Source organism: Camelus dromedarius, chromosome X (assembly GCF_036321535.1).
Source record: "Camelus dromedarius isolate mCamDro1 chromosome X, mCamDro1.pat, whole genome shotgun sequence".
Classification (NCBI taxonomy): domain Eukaryota; kingdom Metazoa; phylum Chordata; class Mammalia; order Artiodactyla; family Camelidae; genus Camelus; species Camelus dromedarius.
The window spans coordinates 37,295,928-37,322,314 of record NC_087472.1 but is presented as its reverse complement, the minus strand read 5'-3'; the positions used below and the strand labels follow the sequence as shown (position 1 = coordinate 37,322,314).

Genomic DNA, 26,387 nt, shown 5'->3' with positions numbered 1-26,387 from the left:
GATATTAGATTCTAGTCCTGTTCATCATCTTTGAGGTTTTGTTGTCTACCTGTGAACTGGACTGGATACTGAATGCAAGTTTCTTTGGACACTGGCTACAACTATGCAAACAAACACTTCCAATTTTCTCCCACCCTTCTGATCTAAAATCAATAAGAGCAAAGACTTCCCTTGAGCCTCCTCAAAAGGGACCATACCAGGTCCTCCTCACTACCCAGATGGAAGCCAAGCTTCAGACACTTCAATCTTGAGTCCACGTCTCCCAATTAAAGATCACTTCTAGACTCTTAGAACTGCATACTAGCTGGAGATCTAAAATTAAACTTGACTAGGGAGATTGCTCTGTAGAAGCAGACAGCATCTTGAGATGGTCAGTTCTCCCAAGGTTGCGGATCAAGATCTTTATCTCTAATATGAAACTTTTTTTCCTTTTGCCTTTTTGGTACTTGCTTTTCATTCTGTTAATGCATGGAAGATGGTGCCCCTTAACTCTAGCAACTATTGCTGAATCTAAAAAAAGACTATAGCTACACAACAAAAGTCCCTAGGCTTTCTTGCTGTGGTAGTTTTAAATAACAGAATTGTTTTAGATTACTTACTGGCTGAACAAGGAGCCTGTGCCATAGTAAATATTGCTGTAAGTGAATCAACACCTCTGGTATTGTAGCAAATTAAAGGACTTAACAAACAAGATACTTATCTAAAACAGATAATGCCTTTTCAGGTACATTCTTTGATTTATTCGATGCCAACTGGCTTGGTTGATGAGGGCATTAGCTAAAGAGTACATGTTACTCTCTTAGTATTATCCTCCTGATAGTCATCATTGTAGTCTCCCTGGTGCTCTGTGTACTTTCAAAGGTTTTAAATGCATGTTCACAGCCATCAGATGGTCTCACTGTGCTTGAAGAAACAGGAACAAGATGAACAATGAGATAAATAGCAAAAGTAATTCTTCTATAGACCTGATATCATAATCTACAAGTTTTCATGGTGAGACAGGAACAACTTTAATGGCAGCTGAGACTGGCACAATTACCAAAAGGTGGAATTGTTAAAGTAATTAAACAAGGAGATCATTAGACTGAGGTGGCCCTAATACCACAGTGGCCTATGTAAGCAAACCAAAATCTAAGCCTGTAAATGACTCAAGTTTACAAAATTATATAAGGACAACCAACCACAAACAGCCAAGTGGGCTTTAAGCCATTGCTAGCCATATAATTTCTTCTCTTTGCTTCCATACCTTCCTTAAGTAAGTCATTCTCTGAGCTCCTGTCAGTGGAGCGCTCCTAATCACTTCCTATTTGGTGCTCAGTCAGAATCAGTCTTTGCTCACCTAAACCCTCAAAATTCTTAATATGCTTCAGTTTATCTTTTAGCAGAACTCAACAACAGTCTATTATATTTACCTAGATATTTACCATCCTGTTCCTTTTCCTCTGCAAGTACAGTCATATTTCTGTCTAAAAATAAAATGTCGTCTTCCTCACAATGTTATACCCTACCTTTCTTCACTAGCAACACAAATTGAATGTCATTCAATATCAATAAACAGCCATCTGCATCATAATTTCCATGCTTACAAGAATACTAATGACCCATAAAAATAGGAAAGTTTTAAAATTAGTTAACATTTGTTTTGGGTCAAGTAACATTTATTTTCAGAATTGCACTATGATATTTTTCATCCTTATTTTACATATAAAGATAATAAAGAGCTGGGAGGTTAGATACTTTGCTTAAGCTTGTACACTTAGAAAATGACACATCATGGATTTGAACCTAAATAGCATGGCTCCAGAGCTCATAAATATTTAGGGGAATAGAACTTGAGACACAGAAGCACACAGATTAATTATCAAGTTTCAGCCACAGAAACCCAAACTGAGACACACTTATGCATACAAATGTTTGTCTTGACTGAAACCTGGTAATAAGATATTTGAAAGGATTTCTTTTTAAAAGGAGCTCTATGGTCAGAAGTTGGCCAAATTGGACACTGATGTTAAATACCTAATAGGAACTTTTTATGGACATCTCTCCTAAGCTGAAATAGAGCTGTGTACCCAGAGAAAAAGAAATATGCTGAAACCTTTGTGGAGTGATTTGCTAAAACATTCCACACACACAGCCCTAAATCTAGAACATGGGAATCTTTTGATTTCCATCTTGGTTGGAAATCTCCCTGATGTAAAGAAGCAAATTGAAGATAATATAGTTGGATGGGCAGGTCAGCCCCTTGATCACTTTCAAGCTGTAACCCAGTTCTTTGAGAAATTAAAAGACAACTGTCCCTTTCCTGCAAATTGAATCTTTACAAGAACAGAAATCTAGAAGTAATTCAAAGCCCACATATCCTTACTGATATTCAGACCTCTGCTAGTCATCTTAAAACACTTACAAATATCGTAAAAGACTGGAACATCAGAGTCAGAACTGTCCTGCATTTAAGGGAAAAAAAGGAAAATTTAAGAAGTAATTATCCTAGGACTTTGATAATAAGCAAATATGCTCCAAAACTCATTCTTGGAGAAAGTTTACATCATTTATCAGTGCCTTTGAGATACAAACTTTCAACCCTGTCTTTTCTAGGGCCTGAGAGCCATCTCTTTTAAATGCAGACTTCAAGGATATGGTTCTTGTCAGAAGTTAAATAAATAAAAAAAGAACTATTTGGAAACTAGACAAATAAAAAAGTCTTAAAAGTCTTCTCTACAAATATTAGTAAAAAGCTTTAGCCATCTGAGCAGATAACCTTAACTTTTTCCATCTGCCAGAAACACAATTTGGATCCAACCATTCTTTTATAAATTAGTGAGTTTTTAAAATTATTGTACCTATATCATTGCTAATACTTTAAAATGAACGTTATAATTTCTCTATTTGTCTGTATGTCTAATGCATATGTTAGAGATGTGTGATATTTCTCTACCTCCAGATGGTAAGAGATTTATAAAAGATCTCTATTTAATTGGCTTAAAGAAAAATAAGTGCTTAAATAAATTGTGTTCCTAAACTCTCAGAAATAAGATAGAAACTAACCCAAATATTTTTCAATTTCACATGATCTGAGATAATCTTCAGTAAGTAAAAGCTAGTTTAAGTTTGTTGGATTAATTAAGACATACATATGGCTTCAGAGTTATCAACATTAAATATAATGCAGATACAACTTTCATTCTGTCTAAATGTACTAGTCATAAGTTCATATTACCTCTTAAAATATTTGTTAGCAAGAAAAGTAAGAAGATTATGGATAGCTGTTTAATGTCTGTTAAAACTTCATGAGTGATCTAAATATAATTGTTAAAAGCAAGTGAATTAAAAAAATATACATAAGACAAAAGTTTATAAAATAACTTTCAAACCATAATTATGTTTTATAATGTCATCTTAAAAATAGTTTCCCAAATATTTTTAGTAACTTCCAACCTTAGAATTTTGCAAAGTTAATTTAAATGTTGGATATTCTTGGAATATTGATATCATTTCAAAATAAGTTAAGGTACTGAAACATTAATTGTTAAACACAAGTCTAGGTTTACCTACTTTTATCCTCTTGTTAAAAAGGAACAAAAGATATTTGGGTTTGTTAGTAAAAATGTTTTGTGCCACACTGAAAGATTGTACTATAAGGAAGGATATACTTTTAGAAATTATCAAATGGATTCATAAATCCACCAATTTACAGAATGTAGGGATAGAACAGACAGTTCACAATTGCTTACCTCCTAGTTTTCACTGTAGACTATGGTTTGTAAGCATTAAGAATTCTAATTAATACACATAATTTAAACTACTAAATATACTATGGGAAATTATTTCATCTCTGTAGGTAAGAAAAGGTATGAGATATGGAGATGTATTTTTGGTAGAGGAAAAGGTAATTTTGCCCTAAAGTAGAATGACTTTTTCAGAATGAGAAAGAAGAGAATACAGGACACTCTAAATAGTTATAAAAAGCAGAGGGGAGAGAGAGAGAATTTTACCTTGTATGGTCTAACTGACTAAAATGGAATGAATTTATTATAAAGGTTTAAATAATATGCTTTAATATAAATAGTATGTTTATGTTAAACTAAAACTTAATTTTCTTTTATCAGCTGAAAGGTCAAAGTTTCACTGTTGGTCTGCTCTTGAGAAGAGATTGGGAAAAGTTTTTCTGTGCCTTTTAAAGTATTTGCCTAGAAAGGTGATATTTTTTGTCTTTCTAAAATAATTTCCTGTCCTTCCTTGTTTTTATCAGGTCATTGATTACATAAGAAAATTGAGTCTTTTCAATTTTTAATTAAAAGAGCTAAATTTTGCTCACAACTGTGTAAACTTTTATATTTGCCTTTAAAATGTTTCATTGTCACTTAGGTTCAATAGATAATTAGATATTGTTCCATAACGATCTGTGGTCCTATTTAGTCAAATGTCCTTTTAAATTATCTGTAACCTCGTGTTATTTTGGAATCCTTAAAAGATAAAAATTCAAGATAGAAAAAAATCATTAGAAACCCTTAAAAGTCTACTATTTATGGTTAAGTACTCTTAGAGTTGAGTGTATATTTGTTTTCAGAAATTTTGTTATGCAAATACAACCTGCATATTTAAGATGAACAATGAGATGATACCCAACATACAGTTTTGTTAACTGCTTTTTTTTTCTACAAACAAAATATTATGGAGGTCAGAACAAGTAAATCAGTATAATCCCACATAATAATAAAATGGCCTTATAAACACTCATGGTCAATTTAGGTATGATAATGATAAGAATGGTTATTTTTTGACTTCCTCTGTCCCTACAATGTTGTAAGTGCTAAACCTATACTTGCTTATTTAATCCTCACCACATCCAATGAGGAGGAGCTATGGTTGCCTGACTTTAAGCATCAGGGAACTGGGGCACAGTGAGGGCAGGGCAGGCAAGTCACAAGACTAAGAGATGAACAGATTCCGGGTGGCTACTGAGCCCCACGTATAACTAGTGTCTGCTAGTGCTTTTCATCTGGTAAGACCCTCAACCTTACTGTTCATCAGGACACAGCAAACAAACCAAACTGAGATCCCATGTTTTCCTTTCTCAGTTAACTAGGTAACAGTTTAAACAACTGATCTTAATCAGTGTGGTTTGGAATTTGGGAACCTGTGTCCTATTACATTGTAAAAGGGGCTCCTCCAACATTCTGTCCCCCTTCCTGTGCCTCTGGGATATTGCCATTCTAAAGTGGATAGCTTTCCTGTGCTTGGGTCAGAAAATGCCTATGTTTCTCCAGCCTTTTTAATATTTTGTATAATTGCAAGTACAATAGGAATTTATTTAGTTAAAAATAGATGACATACAAAGAGAAATAAATAATACCTCAATGCCCACCACCCAAAGAAAAGCCCTTCTAATGTTTTCATCTGGATTATATTCCTCCAGAGTGATTCTTATGCAGATATCATATATTTATAGAGGGATGCATACATTTATATGTTTACACACAAAACATAGGATCTCATTTTACATTTAATTTTATAACTTGCTTATCTCACTGTTGTGGGTTGAATTGTTTCCAAATCATGACACTCCCATGTCTTATTTGGAAACAGGGTCTTTGTAGATACAATTAAGTTAAAGATCTTGAGAAGAGATCATCTTGAATTTAGGATGGTCCCTAAACCCAGTGACCAGTGTCCTTATAATAGAAAGGAGATGGAGCTTTCACACACACAGGGAAGTAGGTCATTTGAAAATAGAGGCAGAGACTGGAGTTATGCTGCCAAAAGCCAAGAAAGCCAAGAGCTACCAGTAGTTGGAAGAGGAAAGGAAGGACTCTCCTCTAGAAGCTTCAGAGGAAGCTTGGCCCTACCAACACCTTGATTTCAAATTTCTGAGCTCCAAACTTATAATATAATGAATTTCTGTTGTTCTGAGCCACAAAGTTCTTGTTAATTAATAAAGACAGCCCTAGCAAACTAACGTACTCACTAACCATACACCTCAAATGTCACTGATTGTGAATAAACATCACTCTGTATCCTATTTTTTAATGCCCGTGAAGATAGGAATACCAATAAAACTATATGAGAGAAATAGGGGCTTCAAGATGGCAGAATCGAAGGGCTCGGAGCTCACCCTCCCCAACAAATACATCAAAAATACATCTACATGTGGAACAGCTGTCACAGTACCTACTGAACTCTGACAGAAGATCTTGTACAAGTGGATCTAAAGGAAAATCTTCACAAAACCAGATAAACAAGAAGGTCTTTCTGTATAGCACAGGGAGCTATATTCAATACCTTGTCATAGCCTGTAGTGAAAAGAATATATATGTGTACAGCGTATGTATATATATATACACATATATATGTATACATATATATGTGTATGTGTGTGTGTGTGTATATATATATATATATATATATATATATGCAGCTGAATCACTATGCTGTACACCAGAAAGTGACACAGTATTGTAAATCGACTATACTTCAATTAAAAAAAAAAAGATATATAAGAAAAATAAATAGGCTAAATTCTTAAGTCCTAGTGATTTTCCTGTATTGATTCATTTAATGTTCCCAGCACTCCATAAGATAGGTACTGTTGTTCATCCCCATTTTGTAGACAAAAAGCTGAGGGACACAGAGAACTTGGCCCAGGAGTGCACAGTCAGGGAACGGGACAGTTTAGGTTTGTACCCAGCACCTCATGTTCCAGAGCCTGAGAAACTGTCAAAGATTTGTTGTAGAGTGACTGAAGCAGCTGGCAAAGGCATGCATAATTTAGGAGGTCATGAAGCAATATTCATATATTACATATTTATACAAATAGCTGGATGTAGTGACCTTGGTGAGAGCACGTTCCTTGCAATCACGGGGACAGGTTCAAATAGTGCAGTGAGATAAGAGGTCAGTGGGAAGTGAAGAATGTTAACAGGGAATGCCGCAAATGCTTTCTGGGACTTTGATTTTGTTGGGTGGGGGAGAAAGGGAGAGAAAAGGAGAGAGAGAGAGAGAGAGAGAGAGAGAAGGCCTGTGACCGAATGGGGAAAAGGGGTGCAAAGATGAATTTTTTTTAACATCTTCAGTTCCTTAAAAGTATAAAAGTTGATGTGCAGGAGCCATGTCATCTCAGGTTTAACCTTTGAATTTTCTCATACTTCCCTCTTATTTCCACTTTAGAGTTAATGAGATGCCTCCAATGAACAGTATGAGTCTTTGAGCTCAATATATATTTAGCCATGAGTGAATAGAAGAATGAATAATTGTGTGTCAAAGAAATGCTAGTGGAATTTTGCTTCTCAGGGAGGCAGCAAATGGCTCAAATCCTGGTGTGATGTGGCTAGATGATGCATGATCTGAGGACCCCTGCACAGGTGACTGAGATGGGTCTAGAATTTTCCTATAAATATGTTAACATATGGAGCAGTCCAGGAGCAGCAGTTAGGTAAACACCACAGCTTGCTGCCCTGGTGCCATCTCTCACTGAGCTCACCAGGTGAGTCAAAGGCAGGCCTGTCTTCCCAGCGTGGGGAACTGGATTAGGATCAGCACACAGGCATGATGTTGGCAGCTCTTATTAGCTTCTGAATCCCCCAAGAACCTAGAGCTCCTTCTGTCTTTAAAACTTTGAACTAAAGGCTTATCAAAGCGATATTTGCTTCCTTCATAAAGATATCTGTCTCATTAGGAGAAACTATGAGAAATGACTTTTCACAGTGCCTGTCTTAGCACCCATGGCTCAGCCAACTTGTACAGCTATATATCAACATTTAAAGGGCCCATGAAATCCCACCAGGTGTCATATACTCTGGGCAGGCTTTCTCATTCACCCCTCAGGACACTGTGACACAGGTATCATGAGTCCCACATCATAGATGCCCAAGTCAGAGCCTCAGTCACCTCTTTAGATAAATGACCCCTCAGATATTGGGTGCATATCCACAATTTGTGTAACATCCTTACTATCAAACAGAGAAATTGACAAGTAATTTAAACTAAGAATTCACATTAAAATATACAGGAACAATCAACATGTTAAAATATGCCAAAAATCACAAGAGCTAATATCATGAAAATATTTTAAAGATCCTGAGAATTAATATTAAGTCAAGACAAGACAAGATATGAAAGAAGGAAGAAAATGTGAAATCTCTTGGAAAAGGCCAAGAGCCTGTGCAGGTGTCTATGTTGGTGTGCCCTCACCTACAGGGACATGTCTGGATAAGAGGCACTGTTCTATGACAACAGGCCCCTTTGGGTAAGGGAATAGGAGTAAGACTTGAGAGACGCAGGACAATTTCAATTTATAAGTATACTTGCATACAATGTTTAGAAATACTGTACTCAGGAAAAACAGTACTTTGGTAAAACTTTGAAAACAAAATAATTGCGAACAGATTGGCAAAAGTAATTTGTATTCATTGTATTGTATTTCATGGGGAAATGAAGTAGATAAAAAAATTGAATTGACTGTGTGTGTGTGTGTGTGTGTGTGTGTGTGTGTGTGTGTGTTTCTATGTCCCTTCTGACTCTACCACCTCAAATACATGCCCGCAGTTGAAGCTTTACCCTTAGTTAATACCTAAGATGGACTTCCAGCCTCATGTTTAGATATCCTAGAAAATGTATTTCTTTATATCCTAGAAAAGTGATGGAATACCCTGCTTTTGTATAGGCTGCCCAGCCCTCCTCTCACACACGGTGTCATCACCTGTCAAGACACAAAACACTACTGTACAGGCTGCCCACACCACGATCCCAAACCTCACACTCTCTCAGTCGCCTCCTTCCTGCCCTTCACCTGCCCACTGACTGCCAAGGTGCGCTGCTGCCACTTGGCATTTCATCAAGCTGTGGAATATATGTGTTTACAGTCTTCTTTTACACCTGTCAGATTTTTTCAGATAGAATTAGAATCGTTCTGTACATAGATCCATAGGCTGGATTTTAAGGGAAGGTACCGTAGTTTTGTTGAATTAACTTGTTCGTAAGAAATTTTATTTTTTATTTCTTGGGGTGGGGAATTAGATTTATTTATTTATTTTTAATGGAGGTACTGGGGATTGAACGTAGGACCTTGTGCATGCTAAGCAGGCGCTTTTCCACTGAGCTATACCCTCACCGAAGAAATTTTAAAATGGCGATATGTTCGCGCCACCTCGTGACCGAAACCTGAACTGCAGCTTGAACATTGCAGAAAAGGAGAGTAGGAGGGAGGGGCTGTGGCAAAAACCCAACACCACAGACCTTTTGGAAGTCTGGGTGTAAAGGGTGGAATTCCTTGGGTACAGCTATACTGATGGCCTCTTTCTGGACATTTCATATAAATGGAATCATACAATTCGTGGTATTTTGCATATTCGGCTTCTTTCCATTGGCATATTATTTTCAATGTTCATCTATGTTGTAGTATGCATCAGTAATTCATTCCTTCCTATTGCCAAATAGCTTACCACGTTTTCATTATCCATTCGGTAGTTGGTGGATATTTGGGTGGTTTTTGCTTTTGGCTATTGTGAATGATGCTACGTACATTTGTGTACAAGTGTTTATGTAACTGTATGTTGTCATTTCTCTTGGCTGTGTACCTAGGTGTGGAATTGCTGAATCATCTGATAACTCTGTTAAACTGAGGAACTGCCACACTGTTTTCATGACCCTGACAGCCTTGAGGAGTATACACAATTAGTTTACTTGTGATTAGACTGTGGTTATTGGCTTTGAGAAAGGATACCACAGAGTAAGTGTCCTCGTCATATCATATCTGGGAGGTCATGATACTCAGGTGAAATCACTGGGTCACTGGAGATGTTGACCTTCATCACTGGGTTAATGTGGTGTTTGTTGAGTTTCTCCAGTGTACAGTAACTGTTTTCCATTTGCTTCCTCTGTTCTTTAGAAATGAGTAACTAAGTCTGCCCTGACCTCAGCAGTAGGAGGGGGAAGGTTCACCTCATGGAAGGAAGGTATATATATAGATTTTTTGGAATTATTTGATAAACACAGTTTGATGTCACCAATTTCTTTTGTTAATTCAAAATTTTATTTAATCAGTATGGATTCATGTATACTTACTTTGTGGGTTTGTTCTTTTATTTCACTTAATGCATACAGAAGAAAGTCTAGCATCATGATTTCTGTGCTGTGATAAAAGAATTTTGACTTAACAGTCAGGAAACTGCAGAAGAGTTCCTTATTACCACAATTATATTGTCTGAATATGACATAATAGATAATGCTTTTAGAAAATATATTTAATCATGGCAGAGTTGGAACAGCAATATAATTTAAGGCTATTTTATTTCATACATGGCAATCCCTTGAGAAAGAAATGAAAACCAGATAAGGTTATTGAAGTGACCACAAATAATTATTGCTAACTTGCACTAAAAATATTTACAAAATCCGTTTCAGTAAAGCGTTATGTCAGAGAAAAAGTGTGCTTCATTTGAAAGCCCATTATTCAGACCACCGCCTATACATTATCTGACTCTGTCTCCATGGAAGGTATTTCACAACCTGAGCTTTTCAGTGACTGATCACACTCTAGTATGATCCTGTCTATATCCAAACAATCGAATTCTTGGGGGGAAGGTAATCCTTTCCTCTTGGAGAAATACCTGTTTGTCTGTATTTAAACAATCATTTCAACATTCTTGATGTATAGTAGAAGTGACAAAGAGGTGGTTGTTGAGTTGGCAAGTGTAATTTCAGTGGAAGTGTTGGGGGAACCCAGCCCCATTAATGAGGGATAGAGACAGAGCTGGAGGGGAGGTGCAGGGAGATGTGAATTGAGTGTGGAGAATTCTTTGTAGAACTTTGGTGAAAGGGGAGACAATATATACAGAGGACAGTAACTAGAGATGTGAAGAGAGGCTTAGGGCTTAAAGCAAAGCATATTTTAAAATCATTTATTATAAGAAACTTGAGCAGGTTGAAATCTTAATGGGAAGGAGCCATCTCTTCTTAGATTTAATATCTGAATTTAGGACACCAGACTTTCCACATGTTAATTCCTTATTTCCATTCTGGAGAAGCCTGAAACTTAACAAAAGGGATGGTGTAGAGTTTGGTTTTAATGCCTGTTAACTGGAAGAATGGATAGATGGATGTCAAACTTGTGCTGACTATTCACGGATTTATATGTCCCAGTGCAGAGCTCTTTATGCAGATGACAGAACCTGTGCCGTTGGGAGGCTGAGAGGAGGCAGCAAATGATCGCAGGTAGGAGGCATTTCCGGTGTGAAGGTCTTGCCTGCTCATCGCGGTTGCCATAGAAACCTGACGTCATTGGGGCGACAGTGAGGACTTTTTAACACAGACTAACATAACCCTAGGGAAAGAGAAGGACCCGCCTTCAGGTGTTTGGGGCTGAGCTGAGGGTATGGGTTCCTGCGGTGAGGGCTGGGCCGCCCTGGGGTGTGGGGAGACAAGGGGATCCATATCCAAGTCACCTCTTTTCCCGCTTTGGGGCTCAGTGCCCCGGCTGTCTCATAGGTAAAATCTGGGGTGCCTTCCGGCCCCCTGAGTGTGGTGTCCTGCCTCAGGGGTGTCCTGGAGCCACTTTCCTTCTAAAGGCAGGGGCGCAGGAGGTGAGACCAGTGACAAGTCTTTATGAGCCTCAGCTTACCCCTCTGTAAAATGGGGCTAAGAATGCTTTACCCACAGGATCACTGTGAACATTCAGTGATAACACAGGAGTAAGTCCATGGCCCTGTGGTTATTGAGGGATCATGGATGTCGTATGAATTCAGGCCATTGCTTATTCCTTTTCAACTTTGTTGCTAAGGGATAGATGAGGAAAAGAGAAGAAAAAGGCTCTGATGAGAAGCCCGTTGTAACATCTGATTGTTAGGATCACTAACTAATCGTATGAGTGTCACTGTCACTAACCCAGTGCCTAGCATGGTGCCAGGCACACAGTTACAGCAGTAAAGCACAGCGATTGCTGGATCTGTCTCTCCCTGTGCAGCTCCTCATACCGGTGGCCCAGCTCATATCAGGTGTCTGAAGGAGGCAGGTTCTGAGGATCTGTGTCCTGATGGCTCCTGAAGCTCCTACTCCAGGTTCAAGGGCAGCGGCTTCCAGGAAACCCCAACACTTCACATCTTTAGTGGGATATGACTCCAGACTGAAGTGAGTTCATAGATCTGAACAAAAGCATGTTGTGGAATAGCTCCTGTGAGGCTCACAAACTAGCCTAGAAGTAGAGAAGCTACCTTGATCTCATCATGGGAACGAGGTTTAGCAGGTGGAATGTCATTCTGTCAGCAGCTATGTGTTTTATAGTAGCCCTGAAGCCCATATTAGAGATGTCCTCTTTTTGCTGAAAGCAATGAATTGTGTAGCTTGACAAGGAACTTGGCCTTTGACATGCATTTGGAATAAACACACATATATGTTTCTGACTGTATAAATAATAATTGGTGAATCTTGTTTCTCTCAGTTGGATGTGAAAATACAGTTCGTTAGGTCTTTCTAGCAATTTGAAATTATAGCATGGATTCTTGCCTACTAACCATGTTTTTATCATTTCTATAATGAATTTTTAAGACCTGAAAATGTCCAAGTATTAAATAAAAATTCAGTTGTAAGAATGTAGAATTTTGTAAGTTAATAATTACCTATGTGTTTGCCCTATTATGACACCTAGTAATGTCCCTTATAATAACCAGATATTCTTAAATATATTATGATTATAATGTCAGGACATCACCTTTTCACTTCTCTAATCACAGACCATCCTCTCCCTCACCAGACCCTGTCCCCAAGAAACCAGTGATCATCTGTCAATAGAACAGTTTTAATTTCCTAAAATTTATGTAAATGGAATCATACAGGTTGCATTTTATTTTCATCTGGCTTATTTCATTCAGTCAGTTTCTTATTGTTTATCCATAGTTTTAAACTTATCTTTTCTTTGACATGAATATATGAAATATATTTATGAACACTGGAAGATACTTTCTTGAATATTTAATATCTAATATCTCCCAGAAGATGAGTTGTGTTTGGGAAACATATAGATTACCAGTTCTTTTGTGATCATCAGATTATCCATTTCATATACACTGAAGTAGAAAAATCTCCAGAGTTTTATCTTCAGATTTAGGGTTATGGTAAATAATTAATAAATTAGTGTAAAAAAATAGAGTTATTAAATGGTCCCAAGAAGGGACAATAAAAATATTAGTATTTTTTCCAGCTATAATTCAAAATTTTGAGCTTTAATGATGATAAAAACCAAAGCACAGGAATGCATTGTTTTTATTTCCTACTTACATATTTAACACCCAAAATAGAGTAGTAGGAACATAATAATCAGATGAATGTTATTAATTTCAGAAATTTATTTTATAGTCATTTCATATAACACCTATCTATAGATATAATTTCTTGCATGTATGTGGGCTAATAAATGTAAAAACATTTATGCTACATCATAATTGTTGTATACCTGTGTAATGTCAATCAGCTGTAGAAGAGACTCTTACTACCTCTTGTAGATTAGTTTTTGTCAGTCTTCTTTTTTGGATCAGAATTTACAAAAATATATTTTATATACTGATGAAGTACAAATATACATATATTTTTTAGCCAAAAGCAATAAAAATACCTGTGTCACAGTATATATTTTATTCTATTTATCTTTAAACTCTCATTTAGTTCACGTTTTAAAAAATGCTGGTAATGCCTACTGAATTGATGTTACAGCCCACTAATGGGTTTCATCTCCAATAGGTTAATTTCTAGGACAGAGATCAGAGTTCAGCGGTTGCTAATTGATAGACCCTGCCTTCCTACATATACAGGTGAGACTGATGATGTAAGGGCTTATTTTATTTTATTTTATTTTGTTTTTTAATAGGCTTTATTTTTTAGAGCAGTTTCAGGTTTATAGCAGAATTGAGCAGAAAATGCAGAGTTCCCACATAGCCCTCCCCACCCACACATATAAGGGCTTCTTTTATAGGGGTATTTAATCCCACTTATGAGAGTTCCATTCTTATAACCTAATCACCTCCCAAAGGTTCTGCCATCACATTGTGGATTCATTTCAACATGTGAATTTTGGAGGACCACAGACATCGATCTGTGGCTTAGTGGTTTCATCTATTTCTCTTTGCAGTTCTATCAGATTTTGCCTCATGTATTTTGATGGTCCTCTGTTAGGTGCATACACATTAAGGGTTTTATGTCTTCTTGGAGAATTGACTCCTTTATCATTATGTAATGCCCATCTTTCTCCCGGATAAATTTCCTTATTTTAAAGTCTGCTCTATTTGAAATTAATATATCTACTCCCACTTTCCTTTGATTAGTGTTAGCGTAGTATATCTTTCTCCATGCATTTACTTTTAATCTAGATGTTTCTTCATATATGTTTCTTGTAGACAACATATAGTTGGGTCTTATTTTTTGATCCACTCTGACATCTCTGACTCTAGTGTATTTAGACCATAGATGTTAAAGTGATTATTGATATAGTGGGATTAATATTTATAATATTTCTTATTTTAAATTGTTTTCTATTTATTGTCCTCATTCTCTATTTTTATTTTGTCCTCTACTCTTTCTCTGCTATTTATAATTTAATTGAACATTTTATATGATTCCGGTTTTCCTTCTTTCTTAACTATTAATTATACTTTTTTTCTTTTTAATGACTGCCCTATAGACTGCAATATACACTTACTAAACCAAGTCCACCTTCAAATAATGCTATGCCTGCTTCACAGGCAGTGCAAGTACCTTATAATATCAAAAAATCTTCCTTCCTTCCTTCTGTTCCATTCCATATCATTACTGTCATTCACTTCACATATACATAAGTATATATAAGCATATATATTTATGTAAAAGCATATACAATTGAATACCTTGTTGCTATTATAATTTTGACAAGCTATTATCTGTTAGCTCAATTAAGAATTTTAAAAAATTTATTTTACTTTCATTTATTCCTTTTTCAGTGCTCTTCCTGGTGTCTTTAGATCTGAATTTCTAACCAGATCATTTTCCTTCTCTCTAAAGAACTTCTACTAACATTTCCTGCAAGGCAAGTCCACTGGCAACATATTCCCTTAATTTTTGTTTTTCTGAGAAAATCTTTATCTCTCCTTCACTTTTGATGGATAATTTTGCAGGGTGCAGATTTCTAGGTTGGTAGGGTTTTTTCTCTCAACACTTCAACCGTTTCACTCCACTCTCTTCTTGCTTGCACGGTCTGAGGAGAGTTGGATGTAATTGTTACCTTTACTCCTTTATAGGTAAGGTGTTTTTTCCCTCTTGCTTCTTTCAGGACTTTTTCTTTGTCTTTGATTTTTTTTAGTTTGAAAATGATGTGCCAAGGTGTAATTTTGGGGGTAGGGCTGGGGGTTTATATCCAGTTTGGTGTTCACTGAGCTTTCTAGATCTGTGGTTAGCTGTTTTCCATGAAGTTGGGGAAATTCTTAGTCATTGTTTCAAATATTTATCTGTTTCTTTCTTCCTGTGGTGCACCCATATGTGTATGTTACCCCTTTTGTAGTTGGGTAGTTTTTGTAGTTATGTAGTTTTTACATATTCTGCTCTGGGTTTTTTTTTTTTTTTTTTAGTCTTTTATCTCTTTTCTTTTCAGTTTTGGAAGTTTCCATTGTGATATCTTCAATCTCAGAGATTTTTTTTTTCACCAAAGATTTGGATCTACTAATAAAGTCCTTCAGAAGCATCTTCATTTCTGTTACAATGTTTTTGATCTCTAGCATTTCTTTTTGGTTCTGTCTTCAAATGTCCATCTCTCTGCTTATATTGCCCATCTGTTTCTGCTTGCTGTCTACTTTACCCAGTGATGCCCTTAGCATAGTAATCATAGTTGCTTTAAATTCCCAGTCTGATAATTTGAACATCCCTGCCATATCTGAGTCCGATTCTCATGCTTCCTGTGTCTCTTTCAACTGTGTTTTTTTTTTTTTACCTTTTAGTATGCTTTTGTACATGATATACTGGATAAATGAAACTAGTGTAAATAGGTAATTAGTCCTGTAGAGGTAAGGTATGGGGGGAGGGTAAGCATTTTCTAGTCCCATGGTTAGGTTTGAGTCTTATGGTGAGTCTGGGTCTCTGGACTGTGTACTACACATGTATTACTTCTCAGATTTTTATCTTCCCCTTTGGTGAAACAGGATAGCTTGAACCAATTGGAGTTGGGTATTTCCCTTTCCCCGAATCAGTTAGGATCTGATAAAACCTCAGCTTACAGGCTAAGGTGAAATAGTTTCTCCAGATGGCCGACCTTGCTTGTTAAGAAAAGAACAATCTGGCATATTTCAGAATGGTTCCTTTTTGCCTCCTGCTGGAGGCACAAGAGGATTTTCTCCAATATTCACTGTGAGAACCTAGTAGAAATCCAGGAGGTAAAACTCACAAAAGGGACCCCTGATGACTATCTCTCAGGAGTTTTTAGCTCTCAGGCCTGTCCACACTGAGCCTCCAAAAATAGATCACTTACATTTCGGGTTTTCCTACCCTGATACTGGTTCCTGCTGATGGGTTTCTGCTCTGAAAAGTTGTGATTCTGTGCATTTGCCTGACTATTTCTCCAATTTGGGGGGCAGCAATTTGCCTTGTGTCCTCACTTCTCTGCTAGATCTGAGACGAGTTGTTTTTTTCAGTTTGTTTGGCTTTTTACTTGTAGGTAGGATGCAGTACTGACTTCTAAGCTCCTTACATGCCAGACCAGAAACTGAACACCTATTTATTTTTGGATTTATCTATTTTGTTGCATGTGTCAATAGTTCTTTTTTTAAAATTGCTGAGTAGTAATCTGGTATATGGGTATACCAGTTTGCTTTATTCATTCACCTCTTGAGGGACATTTGGGTTGTTTCTGAGTTGCATTTCTCCTAAATAAAGCTGCTATGAACATTGGTGTATAAGACTTGGAATGAACATATGCCCTCTTTCTCTAGAATACATCCTTACCAGTGCAACATCAGGATCATATGGTGGATGTAAGGTTAATATTGTAAGAAACACACAAAATATTTTGTAAGGTGGTTGCACCGTTTTCATTTGCCACCATTAGTGTGTGAGAGTTCCATCCACTACAACCTTGCCGAAACTTGTTTTGGTCAGTCCTTTTTCATTGTGATCATTTTCCCTAAGGTGTTGTTGTACCTTATTGTAGTTTTCAGTTACATTTCCTTACTGATGATAATAATGAGCAGATTTTCCTGTGCTTCTTTGCCATTTCTATGTTTTTTATGAAGTATTCTTTTTTTTTTGAAGTATGGTCAGCTTACAATGTTGTGTTAATTTCTGGTGTACAGCACGATATTTCAGTCACACATATACATACATATATTCCTTTTCATATTATTTTTCATTATAGGTTACTGCAAGATATTGACTACAGTTCCTTGTGCTATACAGAAGAAACTTGTTGTTTATCTATTTTATATATAGTAGTATCTGGAAATCTCAAACTCTTAACTTACCCCTTCCCACCCCCTTTCCTCCATGGTAACCATAAGTTTGTTTTCTATGTCTATGAGTCTGTTTCTGTTTTGTAAATAAGTTCATTTGTGTCTTTTTTCCCTTAGGATTCCACATATGAGTGATATCACGTGGTATTTTTCTTTCTCTTTCTGGCTTATGATGAAGTATTCTTGAAATCTTTGTCAATTTATCTATGAGAGTGTCTGCTTTCTTCTTATTGACTTTTGAGAGAGTCTGTATATAAGGTTATCAGACATGTGATTTGTAAATATTTTCTTCCGGTCAGTGGCTTGTCTTTTCGCAGGATGAGGTTTTGCATTTGAGTTTTAGCAGTCTCTGCCCTGTGGCTACAGGAAATAATGATCTTCTTCTGGGCACAAATAGAAGCTTACAGATCACTTGTGAGGTGCTCGAGCTGGGAATTCCATTCCCTGAGCTCATCCTTTTCTTTCTCCATTTCATCTAGAGATAATAGGAGCAATCAGCCAATTTCATTATATTTGTTATTTTGCAAAAATGTTCTAAAGTATCATATACACAGTTATCCACATCCTTTCTTCTTATAAGTGGTTGATTAGGAGTACCCAGTAGTGACATTTGTGTCATATCTATTCCCAGATCACACCATGGACTATCAGAGCTTTCTTAAACTCCTGGAAATACAGTCCATAGTACCTTTAAATCTTAGCAGATTAGAGAGCCAATTCCAGAAACCCCAGAATCAATTCAGAATACTCATCCTTAAATTTCTCTTCCTTTAGAAACACTTGGTACCAAAACCTGCTGATTGTATCCTTATTGTGTTGTTAATGTTCTTCTGTTCCCCCTCTCCCCATTTCTATTACATTGATGATTAGATTTAGATCCAATTCAGATTTTTGGCAAGAGTACCTCAGATGTGATGTTGTTTACTCTTTAAAGCCTTACACCAGGAGGCTCATTATGTTCGATTGTCTCTCCTCTTGTGACACTAAGATTGATCACTGGGTTTGTCAACCAAAAAAATGCAGAAGTCTGCAAATAAGAAAATAATTTATTTGGGACCTTAAGAATTGTAATTTGGGATATAAAGACTGGGGTAAAACTGAAATAGTGTTCCAGGGAAGAGAAAGAGTCAGGGACTTATAAAGGCAAAAGCCGTGAGGCTGTACTCTGACACAAGAAAGGAAATATTTGTCCTCAAGGGATGGCCGTCACAAGTTGTTTTAGGGTACAGGTCTGACAAGTATCTTTAGTTTCTGGCAGATATTCTGGATGCCTTCCCTAGAACAATAATTGGTGCATAATCAGACCACCCAAGAAAGCTGTTCTCTTGCTCTGTGTACATCGCCTGCTCCCCCTCACCCCACTCAGAAGACTGACCTTCCCTGTTAATCGTAGAGCCTAATCAGTAAATGCCTACTACTTTCCCCTGGCCCCAGCTAGTGATTGTTCTAATCTTTAGATCAGAACTGCTCCACTAAGATAGTTTATCAAAGGGAATATATCTACCCTATGAAGGTTGTTAGCCCAAGGGGCTATGATGAACTTGCCTCTCTGCTGGTTTCCCTGGTAAGCAATGAGCCAACCTGACGTCAGTTACCTCTAAAACTGGTAACTGTCATGTGACAAGGCAGGCTGGTACTGCGGGCAGTAAAAGAATTTACCAGAAACAAGGAAAACTGAAAGAAAAGTTTAAAAGAAAAGAAAAGGTTAGATATGCTGCTACAGGCAACAGCGGGCAGACAGACGAGAGGTGTCTGTGCATCGAGGGTTGATTGCTGAAGTCTTTTGTAAGGGAGGGTAAACTTTTGTTACCAAGTCCAAACTTGTTCTGCTCACCACACAACAGGCCAATAAACCGGGAGACAAGGTGTTGGGGCAAGGAATAATGACTTTATTTGGAAAGCTGGCAGACCAAGAAGATGGCAGACTAATGTCCTGGAATTCAGGCTCCTTTTATACTAAAAAGGGGAGGAGGGGGTATGCTTGGTTGCTGCAAACTTCTTGGTGTAGGAATTCTTTGTTCTTGGAATCCTTTGTTCTTGCAGCTGTCCACGTGCGTCAGATCATGGTGTCCCTGTAAACCAACAAAACAAGCATTATTTTCTATTCTGCATCTTGCTATCTTTATATGAATGGAAAAGTGTTAATATCCTTAAAGGTTAGGGCCTTGAGAATAGACTATCTTGTATATTTCCGGCTACAGGCAACATTCTTTTACAAAAGATGCAGAACCAACAAGACTAAGCCTAGGAAACAGAGCACAGTGTTAAAGCCAAAGAAACAGATCTAATATGGAGTTAGATTTGGTCTTTTCTATTACGCTTTAACTCCTTGTGCTTATGTGACATCAGGCACAAAGGGAGTTGCAGGGTATGTGATCAGTTGCGCAAAATTCTCTGATTGATTTATTTTGTGGTAACAGTCAAGGAGGATGTTGTGAAAGGGTAGGGCTAGGGATTTTGGTAGAGCATTTAGACCAGTTCTGGAGGTCAGGCTTCCAGGCATTGTATAGATGATCATTCTCTCTGCTAAGTCTTTATTATCTTTAAAGGGCAGCAGCTGGGCACCTGAGGGGCCTTGGAGCAGGGATCTGACAGATGTCTATGGACCCCACAGAAGCTAGTTCCCAAGCTATTACTTTACATGTTGGGAGAGGAATGTTCTTTGTGTTTTCTGGTTTATGTCTTCATGATGTGAGTGGGGTGCAGGCAGACGTCTTGTGACTGGCGCCCACTTTGGCTCTCTATGGGGCCTCTTTCTTGTCCTCAAACTCCACAGTATTGTCCCCACCACTTCCCTGTAGTGAAGACTACTGCCATGTCCTGCCTGCCATCTGCCACCTGCAGTGGGGTGTTGCTCTAGGACCTTGCTTCAGACATCTAAGATTCCCTATTCAAAAAAACCATTGATGTCTCTGTCACTGACTCTGGGCTTCTTGTCTTACAGCTGGGCAATTACAAGGTTTGTGGGGTGCAGCCCAACAAATGGTCAAAAGGTCAGATTCCATTCAGGCTGAGATGTGCATACATCACACTTCCTCAGTGTCCTCCCAGCTCCATTTTAGAGAGCTCTCTTGGCAATACTGATACCAATTTGTTTTTTTCTTTCACAGGTTCAGGTGTTGTCAGCCTGATCCATCCTTTATAAAATTTCACCTATGCTTTTCACCTCATGTTTTTTGCAGCCTTTGCAGATGATTGCCTAGATCTGCATTTCATTAGAGTTTGTGTAAATCAGGGAATGTTGCTAACCATCCAGTTCTACAAAAACTAAGTCATTAGCTACTACAGTTGCAGATCTACAGTACATCCCTGAAAGGAATTCAGGACTAAGAACAGGATGAGGCACTCTGTGCTTTGGAAACAGGCCCTTTAGAAAGTTAGGTATATTTCAGGAAAAAACTTTTATGATCTTGGGATTCTTGCATATTCCCATACATGGTGTTGACAAAAATTCAATTAACAATCAAGAAAAAAAGAGAATTTTATTCATGCTAAACTGAGGATTATAACCCTGATGACAGACTCTCAAGCTCTGAGAGCTGTTCTGCTTTTTCAAAGTCAAAGGCACAGTTAAACATTTTTGAGACAAAGGATTGTACATCAAAATGACATATTGACATTTTTATGTAGAGTTTACCAAAGGTACATAATCCAGATAAGCATGTACAAATAGAGCAGCAAGTCACCATGACCCCTTACAGAGTTGGGAAAGAAGGCTAATTTTTAAAGAAATTACACTGTTAATGTCAGAAGAATCTTTACAGTCAAACAGGCATTTCCACATTTGAGGAGGCCTGGTTAATATGTAATGCACATGCACCTTGCACACTAAAGGGGGAGGCAGGAGGTCCAAACAGGCACACAAAGAGAATGTTATGCTTAAGTTAAAATATGAATTTTACTTCATCAATAGAAAAGCACTGAAATCATCAATTGAGATACCTGTTCCTTGTGACTAGCAGTGACCTTCTACCGAGATATGTACAGGACTACGTGTATTCCTTAGCCAAAATCATACATATACTGGCCTCTCTCCCTACCTCTTCAGAGCAGTTCCTCAGAGCTGAGGAGAGTCTATCTCCCAGGTTATCGTCCTCAGTAAGACTCTGAATAAACTGAATAAAATTCAACTCACAGCTCTTACATTGTACGTTTTTTTTTCAGTCAAAAGTTTCAAAGGGATTATGTTAAAACTGTACATTTTCTTCTGCATTTATTTCCTGGAATTCTTCTATTAAAGGAACTTCCCCATATCAGCTATTAAGTTCCACTGAGGTATGGTTTGCACAGGAAGGATAGGATGAATGTTTATTTCTTTAGGGGAGCAAAAGTTGCCCCCCCCAAAATGTGCCTCTTTGGCTTGAGGATTATTTGAGGCTGATTATTTTTAGGAAACAGAAGACTCGGGAAGTCTTACTTTTTATGTCCCCCTTAGCTGCCTAAAGAATTTAGATAAAGTGCCTGTTTCCAAAATAGAGCTATTGCCCGAGATGTCTGGAAAGAGGATGGGCTAGATGTGGTGGGGGAAAGTCTAGGCAGGCCCTAGAGATCAGAGTCCTCTCTGTGTCTCATGGTCTCTGCATAGCCCAGCAAACATTTCTTTACCAAACATTCGCTTTTCCATCTCCATGTGAATTGCCTTCTTTCTCTTTGAAATCCCAAACCACTACCCCCAAAATCCTCTTTAGTCTTTAGCTGAAGATGTGTTTAAGATGAGGCTTTCAGCCATTTTGGTGAGTTTACTCATTTACTCATTTACTCAGTTTTCCTGGGTTTCTTCCATGTGTACATGTTATAAAATTTTGTTTGATTTTCTCCTGTTAATCTGTCTTATGTCAATTTAATTCTTAGACCAGTCAGAGGAACCTGGAAGGGTAAAGGAAATTTTTTTCTATGAATGAAAAGTATTGCCTGTCATCCACTACTGCAGCCCCTGATGGTGAGCCCGAGGGAACTCAGTATGGAGACAAAGGGGCTGCCCACTGCCAGGCCCCAGCCACTGAAGCCACCCCTAATATGCACCCTGAGAGGACTCAGGATGGGAAAGAACAGGATACTGGCCCTAGATAGCTAAGTGCATATCAAAAGAAGGATTTAGGTAAGCCCAGACTCTTGCATCTTCCCCTACACAGAAAAGTGTTAAATTTATTAACTTGAGATGTCTGGTTTTCTGTAATTAACAGTCATCTTTTGATGTTCCAACTACCCATTTTTTCTTGCAAAACTCTTTATATATCCTGGCTGCTCCCTTACCTCTTCGGAGCAGTCCCTCAGCACTATCTGAGAGGCTGCCTCCTGGGCTGGAAGTCCTCAGAAAGTCTGCCAAATTAAACATAATTCTCAACTTTTAGGTTGTACATTTTTTTTCAGCCAACACTTCTTCCCTGACAAGTCTTTGGTAATATTTCCACATTTCAAAATAATTAATTGCTTCCTTCCAAAGGTGATTAAGAGTTGGATTTGTTGGGTTTTGTTTTTTCTTTTAGAATATCATCATGAACTCCAGCTTTTCCTACATTTGATGTTTTAATTCATTGCACTCATTATTTTATTTGACACTCAAATTGTTCTATCTTTGGCCAGTGGAGCCTATTTTAGTTGGCTTATGAGTCTTTGGCATGCTTTCTAATGTGAGAGTTCAGTCCAGGCTTATCTAGTAAACTCCTTACATAGACCTGGAATCAACTGTTAGTGGATAGAAAGACCTCCCCCTCTCCAGAATAGGGGAAGCCCGCAAAAGAGTGGGTTCTTGCTGTGGACTTTGAAAGATTTCCCAGCAGAGCAGAAGGACAAAGTGAAAAGCTGCTTTATTGCTCAGAGGGAGAGAAGGCACTTGAGTGAGGCAGCCATAAGCCAAGTAGCTTAACATAAGAAATCCCACTTTTGGGGTCTCAACTGGGTCCTTTTATTCATCTTCTTGTGGTTTCTTGTCTCCTCATTGACTGCCCCTTTTTGTGCTTATTCCTCCAGTTAGTTCTGCTCTGTGAAACAAACAGTTTGAAAAAAGCAAGATTAAGCAACCTGGACCCTCAAACATTGTGGTCATATAGATTAGATCAGGTCAGGGCTTTCTGTTCCTTTAGGATAGCTTTTTCCATTACTTAAGCAAAAGTGTTTCCTGAGCCTGGTTGTTAATTTTGAACAGGTTAATTTTAAACCTTTAAAGAAGTCTCTAGACAATAGGTCTGGGTTTCAGTTCCCTTTCTCCCTGCCTCCCTCCTCAATCATTTCTCCAAGGAAGTTGGTTTCCTTTAGTGGGAAATATGTTTAGGAGACTCAATCTGAGGACTAGAGTTGCTCATTGCTACTGTGTTGGTCATTGTTTCTTGCCCTTTTTGGTACACGGAACCTATAAGTATGTAATATATTTTTTAATGAGGTTATATATCATCTCTTTCCATCCAGACTGCTCCTCTGTCACCTTAGAGGTAATCATTTTGGTCATTTTTTTGGTTTTAACTTTCCTACACTTTTCAAAAATACAAGCAACTATAACACATATGTTAGTTTTCTTCCCCTTTCATAGGTAAAAGATGGCATATTTTACACCAGTACTGGGCAACAGAAATTTCTACGGAGATGAAAATATTCCATGTCTTCATAATCCAACACAGTAGCCACTGACTACTTGTGGCTGTGGATCATCTGAAATGTAGTGAATGTGACTGAGGAACTAAAATTTTTATTTCATCTAAATTGAATTAACTTAAATTTAAATTGTCATGTGTGACTGGTGTCTACCATATTGAATAACAGCTGCTCTACACATTTTTCTGCACCCTTGCTTTTCACTTAACAATATATCCTGGCGATAACTCTACAGCAGTCTGGAGAGGGAGTCTTCACTGCTTTTATAGGTGCATAGTTGTCTAGGATGTAGATGGACCTTAGGTTATTCAGCCAGTCCCTCATCAGTAGACATCCGTCTTATTTTTGGCCTTCTGCTGTTACGATTTGTTCTGTGAGAAATGGCTTTGTACTTCTGCCTTTTGTCTTTATGGCATCTCTTGAATAGAGTCTTAGGAAAGAGATTCCTGGTTCCAAGAAAAAATACCTATGTACCATAGAAGAAAAGATTTGAAAAAAGTGCACCTGGAAATGTAGCCACAAGAAGTGAATACTGGTTCTATCTCATTATTCCATATGTTTTCTGGTCTCTTATTTTCTTTCTAGTTTGAGATGGGTGAAGCAATTTCTTATTGAGCCCCAGGAAGAAGAAATAGTACAGAAGAGAAAAGAATAGGAACGGGTCAGCTAGACAGAAGATGGGAGTCATGAAACTTGTGTCCCGGTTGCTGGATCCTTTAACTGACCACAGGGCCTTAGGTGAGTCCCTTCCTATTGTTGGCCTCCAACCCAATGCAGAAGACACTCAATGTATAAACAGTGGTCTTAAGGGTCAGAAGGACAGGGATGTGATGCTGGGAAATATTACTTGCTGGTTGCATGATCAAAAGCAAGCAATTTATCTGCTTATATGCCCTTTAATTTTTGGTATCTTTTATTATTGTTCAATATTAATAAAAGTTATAATATTATTACTCCTACCACCACTGAAAGGGTGATTTATAGGAGTGAGGATTAAATTGCCAGGTATTACAATGTTCCATTATTTTTATAATTTTATAAAGTTCGGATAAAGTGGTTGAAATACAGATTAAAGGAACTGTATAGAAAACTAATGAGCAGACCCAGACATATTATTTACTATGCTACAGGTATGGCTTTTCCAATCAGATGCATTGTTTAAGAATCAGGGTTGGGTCAGCTGCTAAAGGGTACATTAAGAAGCAAAATTAGGTCATATTTATCCTTGTCATTTAATCATAATAATTCATCCACTTGTTAGTTTTTAAGATAAAAGTTAAGGTCAGAGAAAAACAAAAAAACAACCAAAAACCACATGATCCTAATCTGTACATATAGTATGATAATAGTTATATGAATTGTGTATGTAATGCACATATACTACATGTACATACATTCATGAACAAAAAAACAGTGGAATGAAATAGCACAATGTGAATTTCAATCATGATGAAATTGCTGGGTATTAATATTTTTAACCTTTGCACTTGGCTTGATATTAAGCATTTTCTAAAATGAGTATGAATTATATTTATGATAAAAACTATATCCACTAAAAGCTCTGCTACTTATGAAATATTTCAGTTAAAAACATATAGAGCTATCAAATTAATCTAGGTTAAAAAAACTTTACTCTTTTTCTTCCCTAGAGATAATCCTTATTCAGAAGGAGATGATTATCATTTCCAGGCATTGCTTCATTCTTTTACACTATATGAGAATTTCTCTAAACAAAATATAATATTGTTTTGCATATTTTCACTGCACACACACAGACTTAGTCATAAACACAGTAGGTGTCATCCTTTATTTGCTAATTTAACATTGTGTGTATACATACATTCATATATATACTATGTGTTTTATTTGCTCTCTTTTCATTTAGTATTTAGAATGGTTGTTTTTTGTTCTAGTGGTACTTTTATACTAAATCCCTAATTAGCCTACTTAATATCCTGGATATGGAATGAAGTCTTACTAATGAATAGAGAAATAGTCAAATGATATGAACAGATAATTCATATAATAATTAATATACATCCTGAGTTAACATTAAAAGATGTATCAAATTACTATACAAATTAATATCCTAGGCTATCATGCTGAATTAAAAAGACAAGTTGCTTAAAAATAAGTATAATGTAATAATTTGGGGAAAGAATATATGTAAAGGAACATATTTTCTCCACATGAAAGAAAACATCAGGAATGGAGGCTGAGAATTCCCCAGGAAAAACCAATTGACATAGGTCTCTGCCTACTAAATGATATTTTAGGTCTGCCTCCCTGAAATAACTGAATTCTTAAATGACATTTTTGTATATATATCTATAGATGATTCAGTCACAT

General features: G+C 37.2%; 1 long non-coding RNA gene across 2 annotated transcripts in view; it reads left to right on the top strand.

Annotated features, from left to right (window-relative positions):
* Positions 1-26,387, top strand: part of LOC116150943 (uncharacterized) — an 89,440-nt gene that overhangs the window by 15,296 nt on the left and 47,757 nt on the right. The window contains exons 1-7 of one of the 2 annotated variants that reach the window (XR_010379438.1): positions 4,120-4,195; positions 9,577-9,724; positions 9,884-9,950; positions 11,137-11,208; positions 11,957-12,120; positions 13,726-13,796; positions 24,624-24,776. This is a non-coding gene — a long non-coding RNA (uncharacterized LOC116150943). Of the gene's footprint in view, positions 1-4,119; positions 4,196-9,576; positions 9,725-9,883; positions 9,951-11,136; positions 11,209-11,956; positions 12,121-13,725; positions 13,797-24,623; positions 24,777-26,387 lie in introns of those variants that run through there. The other variant, XR_004134785.2, reaches the window with a different exon arrangement.